This window comes from Alexandromys fortis, unplaced genomic scaffold, assembly GCF_014885135.2.
Source record: "Alexandromys fortis isolate MF-2015 unplaced genomic scaffold, M_Fortis_MF-2015_v1.1 scaffold_98, whole genome shotgun sequence".
Taxonomy (NCBI): Eukaryota; Metazoa; Chordata; class Mammalia; order Rodentia; family Cricetidae; genus Alexandromys; species Alexandromys fortis.
The window spans coordinates 4,354,710-4,364,653 of record NW_026068002.1 but is presented as its reverse complement, the minus strand read 5'-3'; the positions used below and the strand labels follow the sequence as shown (position 1 = coordinate 4,364,653).

General features: G+C 39.9%; 1 non-coding gene across 1 annotated transcript; it reads right to left on the bottom strand.

Annotated features, from left to right (window-relative positions):
• Positions 1–5,038: 5,038 nt before the first annotated feature.
• LOC126513006 (U1 spliceosomal RNA) lies at positions 5,039–5,199 on the bottom strand. Its single transcript, XR_007595226.1, has one exon. It is a non-coding gene; the product is annotated as a U1 spliceosomal RNA (small nuclear RNA).
• Between the last annotated feature and the right edge of the window lie 4,745 nt (positions 5,200–9,944).

The following is a 9,944-nucleotide window of genomic DNA, read 5'->3' as shown; positions in this document are numbered from 1 at the left end:
TTTGATCTCCTAAAGAAGCTAAATAAGAAGGTGAACCCAAAGAAAAACATATAGCTATCCTCCTGATTATGGGAAGTAGACAAGATTGCTGGGCAAAAAATGGGATCTTGGGGGAGGGGGGAGGGAGGTAAGGGGAGATGGGGAGAGAAAAGTGAAAAGGGGAGGATGGGGGGAACTTCGAAATGGGATGATTGGGACAAAGGAAGGTTGGATAGGGGAGCAGGGAAGCACATATCTTAGTATGTTTCTTTTTCCTAGATCCATTCATTTGTCGTCAAATTTTAAGATGTCATTACTTTTTACTGCTGTGTAGTCTTCCACTGTGTAAATATACCACAGTTTCTTTATCCATTCTCCAGTTGAGGGGCATCCAGGTTGTTTTCAGGTTCTTGCTATTACAAATAATGCTGCTATCAACATTTTATTTTTATACAGATAAAAAGTTAATATGACATTCTTTTACACAGATGGGTGCTATCACTTTCTATCATTTCCTTAGTCTTTATGGTTAGATTCTTAGGTTAGAAGCAATAAGAGTTAGAGTTACAGTTACTGTCCATCCAAATTGCTGTCTTTTATTTCCACACCTTGATTTTTCTTTTGTATTTTATTTTACTTTTAATTGTTCTATTGAGCTATATAGTTTTCTCTGCTCTCCTCCCCTCCTATCCCGTCCCCTTCTACCCTCTCCTGTAGTCCCCATGCTTCCAATTTATTCAAGAGATCTTGTCTTTTTCTACTTCCCATGTAGATTAGATCTATGTATGTCTGTCTTATGTTCCTCTTTGTTTCCTAGGTTATCTGGGATTATGAATTGTAGGCTGGTTTTTCTCTGCTTTATGTCTAAAAGTCATTTATGAGTGAATGCATATGATATTTGCCTTTCTGGGTCTGGGTTACCTACTTTGTCATTTTAACCTTAAGTCTTATCCTGGTATAGGTTCTATTAAGTTATAATCTATCTGATTATTTCTTTTCTTTTTTTCTTCCTTCCCTTATTTTTAAAAATATTTTCTCATTTTACACACCAATTCCTGTTTCCATTCCTTCTAATCCTCCTGCTCCCCTCACCTTCCCTCACCTCACCCCCAAGAAATTTTTTAAGTTAAAAACTATTTTAAGAATTTAAAAATACTAAAATTCCTGGAATCCCAGAGCCATTGCAGAAGTTACTCCTTCACCAGTGTTCAAGCTGTTTGGCTGATAGGTAAAGCAAAAATACCAGGACTTTGGCCATATCCAGATTTTGATGTTGTTAATAAGGGACTATATTAGGCTGTTGTTTAAAAATATACCCACCTAAATTGAAGCCTGTTCAACTTCTTATTTGGCACTCGATTCCAAGATTGGCTTTTATATAAACTTATTCACTATAGTTCCTGAAGTGCTGAGCCATGTTCTTTTATTTATCTTCTGGAGAGCATTGGGTAACTTGTTCAGTCAGGTCAGTAAATAAATAAATCAAACACTTGATTCATATTTTTTTAAATGAATGCAACAAGCAAACTCTTGCTCAAACCATGCTATCAATTTTTCCTTAGTCTCATCCATTCATGTCTTTACTTAAAGCAAAAAACTCAGGAAGCTACAATTTCCTGCTTTTCATAAAAAATACTATGTTGCACAAGAATGTGCTAAGAAAGAAATTAAAAGAAGATTAATGCATGTGCCAACAGTGCAAAATGGGTACAGATATTTCTGTATCACTCAGGAGAGAAAAGATTCGTGCTATTTTATTGAATTATTTTCTTCTTAATTGTCACAGACATCTGTGTACTGAAAGCATCCCTAGGTGTCATACTGGGGCCTCCACACATTCATGGGACTCCAGAAAAAGGTTTCAAGGGAAAGACCTAGGTTTCTAACCTGGGATGTTTCTAAAGATTCCTTGCTAGGATTCGTGATTCATTTGGTCTTGATTCTGCTTCATTGCTAGACAAGCCATGGCCTGGTAGTAGAAACTTGTATTCCGTCATTTCTCCTGATGACTAAAGTCCTCACGAATCCCTTCCCTCTACCTTCCCCAAAGCGGCTGCCTACCCCTCTTCTCTTTGTGTTTTTATGGATTATGTGTGCTCATTTTTACATTAACTGACTCTATTGCATATAATTGTGTTAGAGGCTGACTAAAACATAAAGTCGAATCAATTAAGAATGTATAATGTCCCACTGTAGGGAATAGCAGCTTCTAAGAATTAATGTCTTTGGATTACCATAAATAAAGCATGGAGAAGGATATTTGTGCATAGAGCTTTCACTGCATCTCTAATTTTTCTCTAGGCTAGAACTTGTGGAAATGTTTCTATCAGATCAAGAGGTAATAAAACCATACTTACATAATGTTAATTTCTCTTCTCCCAAGAACTTAAACACTGCATACTGCTATTGCCTTATGCATTACTCCTATAAAATAGCTATTTACATCCTCTGCCTATTTTTGGTTGTCTTCAGTTTTTACCATCTCATTAAATTGCATGTCTTACTTGTAATTTTAAAAGTGGTTTGGAGAAAGGCTGTTAACAAATGTGTCATCAGCATCATTTACTTATTTCTGTAAATTTTCCCATTGAAGCCCCGCTTAAAACATCTAAAATTTTCCACTGGTGCTGGGTAGATAACCAGGCAAGACTTTTCAGTACCTAAAGGCAGTGCTGGGCTGCCATCTAGTATTTATGTGTGGAACTGCCCGCAATATGCATTGAATGCTTTCTCATATTTACAACATATGGAATCCTGTAAACATAAGAATGTCGCCTTATGTACCAAAGCACTGACAGAAGCTCGAAGCTAATGTCAATGAATGCAAGAATCAGGGTTCCCACCTACTCACAACAAGGAATGTTGCATCTATCCTCCACAATTAATACTTGTTCACCTTGACTGAACAGACAGAATACTACGCTGGATACCAGGAAAGGTGGGGTCCTTCTGAACTTACTGATAACAAATGCACCGACTTTTGTGTGCCCAGGACTCAGTTCCTATACTCTAATGAGTGACCAAGGGACACTGTCCTGTCAATCATACCCCCAAGGGCACATGGCACTGAACTCTATTTTTTCCTGGGACTACCACAATCGTGTCAGTTCAGTGGTTTTCCCTCCCAACACTGTCTCTTCCGCTCTCCCCTCCACATGTAGAGATGATAAGCCTGCCTTAGATGGGTTGGCCACCAACCCTCAAAACTCTGGTCCAGTGGAGAACTTCAGTAGAAGGAGGGATGCCAAGTGATGGTAATTAATGACAGTGGCAATAGCCAAAGCCAATGTCCCATCATCACACAACATCTGGTGACCGTGAGGACAGGAATTATTTCCAATGATTCCTTATATTTCCATTGGCTCCCAGGGCCTTCTTTCTCTACCTACGCCTCTTCATTCTTCCTTGGGGAATAAATAAGCCCCAAAATTCAGATTGCCACTGCTCATCTCTATCTATATGTCACCTTAAATAGAATTATATATGTACACATTTAAAACTCTTAGGGTTTGAATTAAAAATTTTAAACTTCAGGACAGAGCTTGCACTAGAATCTTTATTAACATGTGTTTACTCCTGTTGGAGTTTTTGACAGAATTTCCCTTCCCTAACACAATTCTACATGATGTACAAATATACAAATAGCCCCCACTTCCTGTTTAGGTGTTGATCCTACTTGCTCTTTCCTTCCTATCAACAGCAGCTCAATGAGGAGTGATAGGATTAGTACAGTCATGTTTCTTTGGTTCCTTCGTCTCTGAGTCTAGATCTCCCCTACTATGCAGTACCAGCATCATTTTTCACATATGCCCAGACAGGACCACGGGTTAGTAAGCTGGATGCGGCTCCATCTTTATGTGGCTAACAAACTAGGCCTCTTTGAGCACGAGCCTCCCTGGTGAAGTTCTGATTCCTAATGGGGTGTTCTAGAACCGTCAGTGAGATCCAGATCTTCCTCTTTACCTTCTCTTTCAAGCTTCCTTCCTACCCTGCCCTATCAGGACGCCTGTGCTCTGACCATCATTTTATCCCTGGATCCTCAGACCATGGTTCATAAAGCTTTGCCATTCCTACTGGAATAGGTAAAAAGGCACTCATGCCATCTGAGGTTCTTTTTTGTAATTCTTTTTGTTATTGGAAAATATGTGTATTTTATTAACTTTGAACCTGGAGCCCAACTTACAAGTTCACAAATGCCCATTGAAATGAGCTAGTGTTTCAAAACAGGGTTTCTCTGTGTAGACTTGGCAGTCCTGAAACTCACTCAGTAGACCAGGTTAGCTTTGAACTCAGAGGTCTATCTGTCTCTACCTCCTGAGTGTTGGGCTTGTACCACCGCCATCTGCCTTGAGCTGTTTTTTTTCTTTTTTTTTTTTTAGTTTGGTATGTCATTATCTTTAGGATCACGTGCCATAGAGTCCTCCTGAGGCTGCACAGTAGATGCATTGGTTGTGTCTCCTGCAGAGGACATGCCAGTTACTTTAGATTCTAATGCAGCACTCTTTATTTTTATTCTTGATGCAAACTTTAAGGCTCATCTCATACATTAAATCTAAATCTAAATCTTAATAAGATGCTGGAAAATTCACATGTGCATTAAAGTTAGGAAATACGGAACTCATATCTGCCCCACATTCCCTGGCTTTCTCCACCATTGTATCTGTTAATCCCCTTACATGCAGTTCACTATCTCAATTGGTCTTGTTTGTTTTGTTTTGCTCCTCATCATATTGAGCTTTGGGATAGCCAAGATCTTAGCATACCTTGCCATGTTTCTTAGTAAGCACCCAATCACTCAGTTATTCTTGCTTATGATTTCAGTAAGTTGTTGCTTACTGAAATAGTCCTAAATATATTCTTGCTCCTTTTTAGGTGCACCACAGCCCACAATCCATCTTGTTTCCTCTGCTTTCCGGGTCTCATCAGTTCATCCAATCGCAATATTTTAAATCAACAGCCTTCCCTCAGTATTTCAAACATATTGCACCTCTGCCCTCCTAGAACCTATAGGATCCATGCCGACACCTAATTACAGTGTCACCTCGGAGATTTCTCCCATCAGGGAAAAGCATGATGCATTCTCCACTACCACAAATTATGCAGTTGAATTTCCCACACTTGGGAAAACCACAGAAGTCAGCACCTCCAGGGTGAGATGGGTAAGTCTCGCCCTGGGAAAACTACTTCATGATCATGGTATCTCCCCTGCCAAGTAAGATTTTTTAAGACATGTTTTTTCCTATGTAGCCCTGAAGTCCTGGTACCAGTTCTGTAGACCAGGCTGGCCTTGAACTCAGGGATCCACCTGTCTCTGCCTACTGAGTTCTGGGATTAAAGGCCTGTTCCACAATGTTTGGTGACCTGAAAGATTTCTTGCATTCATTCTTTTAAAAAAAGAAACAAGCTGGCCCCCAAAAATGAGAGAAAAAGACTAGAAGTTTGAAGTTCTAGCAACTAGTTCTTTTGAAAAATCATTTCTTGAGAATCCTTTCAAATGAATGGGTCTCACAATAAATCACTGTGGGATTTTCTGTTGTAATTGTATATTTTCATAATACCTATTTTTTTATTTTTGTGTCTCTCTGTGTGTGTTCTTGTTTGTACACATGTGTGCCAATGCCCATGGACGATTTCCTGGGGTTACAGTCACAGGAGTCACTATATGTGAGCCCTGGGAACCAAATCCAGATCCTCTACAAGAGCAACAAGTGTTCTTAACCACTGAGCCATCTCTCCAGGCCCCTATATTTAATTTCTTTAAGTTAATCACATCAATTTTTCAGGTTGCATTCTCCATTTTAATGTTATTTTATGGTCTCATCAAGATTAATTTGAAATAATCTCTTATCACAGAATGAATTCTGCATCTCATGTGATATTTGCAGATTCCATATGATAGTCCTATAATCCTGCATGTTACATGCCTACATAAAGCTCCATGAGGTTATGAATGATTAAAAGTTATAAATTTATATATATATAACTTTATAATGAGTATAAAGTTATAACTATAAATAACTTCAATTTGTTATGATTTTTGTAATTTTGAATTACCATAGAACTGATTTTAACCATGGTGCGATAAGGCATCCCTATTGTAAGGAGCCCTGATTTATTTTTCTGCGATGTTAATTAGGACTGGAAATGCTAGGCATGAATTTCTCCATCCCAGACTATGCTCACAATCACTGTTTGCTGCACACATACCAAGAGGGCTACTTAATCAGTTCATCCATCTTGATAAAATGCTTGGAAACACCCTGAAGAATTACACAAAGCAATAGGCACAGCTACAGAGCCAGTTTAGAAACCTTCCAGTCCTTAGATTAAACACTCCCTTGTGCCAGTTATCCAACTCTATTATGGATTCCCACCTCCTTTCCTATCTTCAGGGTGACATTCGGAATGAAATATCCACAGACTTACATGGGATCAAGTAGAGAAAACCTTTGCGTTTATAAACTGGAAAAAAAAAGAGTTGTCATGAATTCTTAGTAAAAATTTTCCTAAAACTGAGGTACGAGGTAGGCTGGAATCCTCAACCACTCACAGGTGACAGGCTACAGAGGCAGAGAACGAAGGAAACCAGCACAGTCACGTGATCCTTGTTTCTAATGGGTTTGATTTCTAGCTCAGGTGAGGACAGCCCACACCTTATTAGGTACACCCCTGCAAAGGGAACAAAGATAAGCAGTGAAGTCTTTTGTCTGGACTTTAAACTTCAATGAAACTCATCAAGGAAAGTTGAGTCAGCCACCCAAAGACTTGGGAGTCTTCCTTTCTGGTCCTCCAGACTGAAACAGGATTTTGTAAAGTTCTGAACTCCATTCCAGCCTGGACATCCAATTACAGCATGTGCTATAATTACAAACTGGCATTGCTGGCTCAAGTGGCTTCAAGTTTGGGTTGACTATGGGTGCTTCTATATTTCACTATTACCCATTTATTAACCAATGTTTCTTATTAAAATCTCAGAGAGATGCTAACACTTCTCAGGGACACAGTCTCTATGACTTCCAGCGAGGCTGTAAGATGACCTCCTGCAAAGACATGGCCACCCTGCCATCAGTAGTCAAGCAACTCTCCCTCACTACCTTGTCAAGACAAGCAAGTCATGTGATCTAGCTTAAGGTCATTTTCCACAGGTACATATATTTCTCTTGTCCCGGTGGCACTATGAAAGATCTAAAAAGATCCTAGTCATTCAAATCCCATTACTCTTTGGCCTCATATCCTCTTCTCTGGATTTTTTTCTGCATTCTCTGGGTCCTACAGGACTCCAGTAAAGATCCCTTCAGAAAGGCCTTCTCCCACCCTATGGAAATAGCTTCCCTCCTGGTTCTCTTCCCTGCTTTGTCTTCTTTCAATAATTTTACAATTGGACACATTAAACATCTAATTGTTGCTAGATTTATCTAACTACAAAATAAGCTTAGTGGTCCAAAGGCCCTGAATGAGTACCAGGTATCTGTGAAGCATGGGGTGGTGGTGCTTATCTGTAAGCCTAGCACTTGGGAGGCAGACACAGGAGGATCTAGAATTCAATGATAGTTTGGGGCTACCTAGTAAGTTCCATTCCAGTCTGGACAGTGAAACTGCAAAACAAAACCCTGTCATAAACAGAACACAAAACAACAACAGCAACAAAGATAAGCAATTAACTAAAGGAATCAAGCTCGGAGACTCAAAGGCCAAGCACCAACTGGCCTTGGATGCTTCCAGCAATGACCAGGTGCCTTTTATGATCCAGAAATGGCATTTTGTGCCCAGATGCCAAAGAGCATTAGCATAAATCAAGAGGAGGAAGGTGGCCTGAAAGAATAACTGAAACAGGTCCACTCCAGGAACCAGCAGCCCTTCATCTCCAGCTAGCTCAGAGGAATAGGGGGAAGGAAGTAGGCAAAAACTTGACCCATCTCCCAAGCTCCGGAGCTCCTTTTGGCTTCCAGTTCAACAGAATGCGCTGCTGCCTTCACCTTAGTGTCAGTGTGAGCTCCCTTCTACTCCCACTTTTTAAGGTCAACACTAAGGGTCAATTCCAAGTCTCTCTATGTGTGTCTCCTGACTGCAGGTCGCTGTTCACATTCTTGCTTCTAAAGCAGTAGCTATGAAGTACTATGTTAGAGACGTTGTTATTCACAACTGGTTCTGAGGTTTATTACAAATAACTTGTTACTCTATACGAACTGAAGGCCAAAGTTCATAAATTTTTTTCTTGTTAACCGATTATATTGCTTTTACAGTAACAATGTTATTATGTTATCCAGCTTGCATTCTGATGGACACCCTTGAACTAGAGGGGAATGGGATGGGGATTAACATGTAGAAAATTAGAAATATCCTACCAATAAAATATGTGCCGCATGTGAACATCGTTTCTTATGTCTACCATGACAGAATATAAAAAGGCTGAGAGCAGTTGGTTTAAAATTATCCCTGTAAGAGCGTGTAATGTTTTCCATTAAACTGGGACTAGCAATTTTAATTATATATAAATTTAGCCCCATTAAATAGAGAGAAATGCCTTGGCTTGAAGTCAAGTCAGAACACTTAGTTTCAACTCTAAGGTCGCTGAAAAAACATCCCCTAATACTTTTCCATCTTCATCTCCTGTTCTAGACTTCTGATTTCCTCTAGCAGCTCACAGGCTGTGCCTTTCATATTTTTATATCCAAGCCTTTGCGCATGATTATGTCTTGCTCACAGAATCTATTGCCCCTTTCTTCACCTCTAATTTAAACTCTTTGGAGGTGAAAGCCTCATTTTCATTTCAAATGCAAACCTTCCTCCACCACTGTTGCCCACAGTGATCTTCTGTAGATGTTCTGGAATTACGTTTTACATCAAGGTCTTGGTGGGTGGTCTTAAATGGGCATCTGTCTTATTGTGCAGCCCACAGGACCTCGTAGACTAAACGTTGAGTCTGAGCATTTCTGGTAAGTATGAAAGGTGGACCAATATAGATATTGCTAGAATATCTTATACAGCTCTTTGGCTGACCCAAGAGGTCTCTTTCAACTTGATGAGACAGCCCATAAATCCTAGCACTTCCTTAAACCCACGGATGTTTGGGAAGAAGACTTATTTATTAAGGAGTAAAATGAGAATCATGCACTCATGATTACAGGGTAAAGCTACGGGATTGCCTCTTAGTCCGACATGGAAGGATGAGGAAAGCTCCCGACCAGCTCACAGAACCGTGGGTCAGGAAGCCTTTCACATCCAAGAAAAAGAGTGAATGCAATGCGTTCTTATTCGGTCACAAATCATAGAAAATCATGCCCATAGTTCTAGTCACCCCAAGAGTCATTGGCCGAAACTGATCAAATTCCCACAACACTTCCTGATCTAGAAATGCCAATGAGCTAAGCCTCTTAAGATCAAACTTCCATCAAGGATGGGTAAAAGTTAGTAGATCTTTCTTCTTAGTGGAAAAGTTTCAAGATGTATTGCACATGGTCCCTCAGAAGATCCCCACCACCATCCAACCCTAACTACTCAAGGCAATGGCATATTTGGCTACTATCTTCCCTTCTTCTGTAGAATTTACAGCATAAATGTGTCTCCAAAGTTCATACACTCCAACATCTACAGAAGAGAAGAAGGGTCACTGGATGACAACAAGCTGCCCCTGTCACAACTGTGTCTCCAGAATGTCACTGAAATCTGCCCACATTAGAACCTGAGGCTGGGAAACAGCATACATGCACAGGTGAGAAGTAGACATAGGTCCTCAGGCACTGTCTTCTACTTTCCCCTGAGAACTTCAAGATCACCAAACCAGAATAAAAGAGTGAATTTTGAAAGGAAGACTATCAGAATAGATTATCAAGAGTCATCTATGTGTATCTTTTTTATACTTGTCACCAAAGAATCATACTGAAACTAGAAATTACCAGAATTGAATCTGATGTGGCTTATATGGGGCAGGGGGGGGAGGGGGGAGTTGGATGGAATGCTCAGAA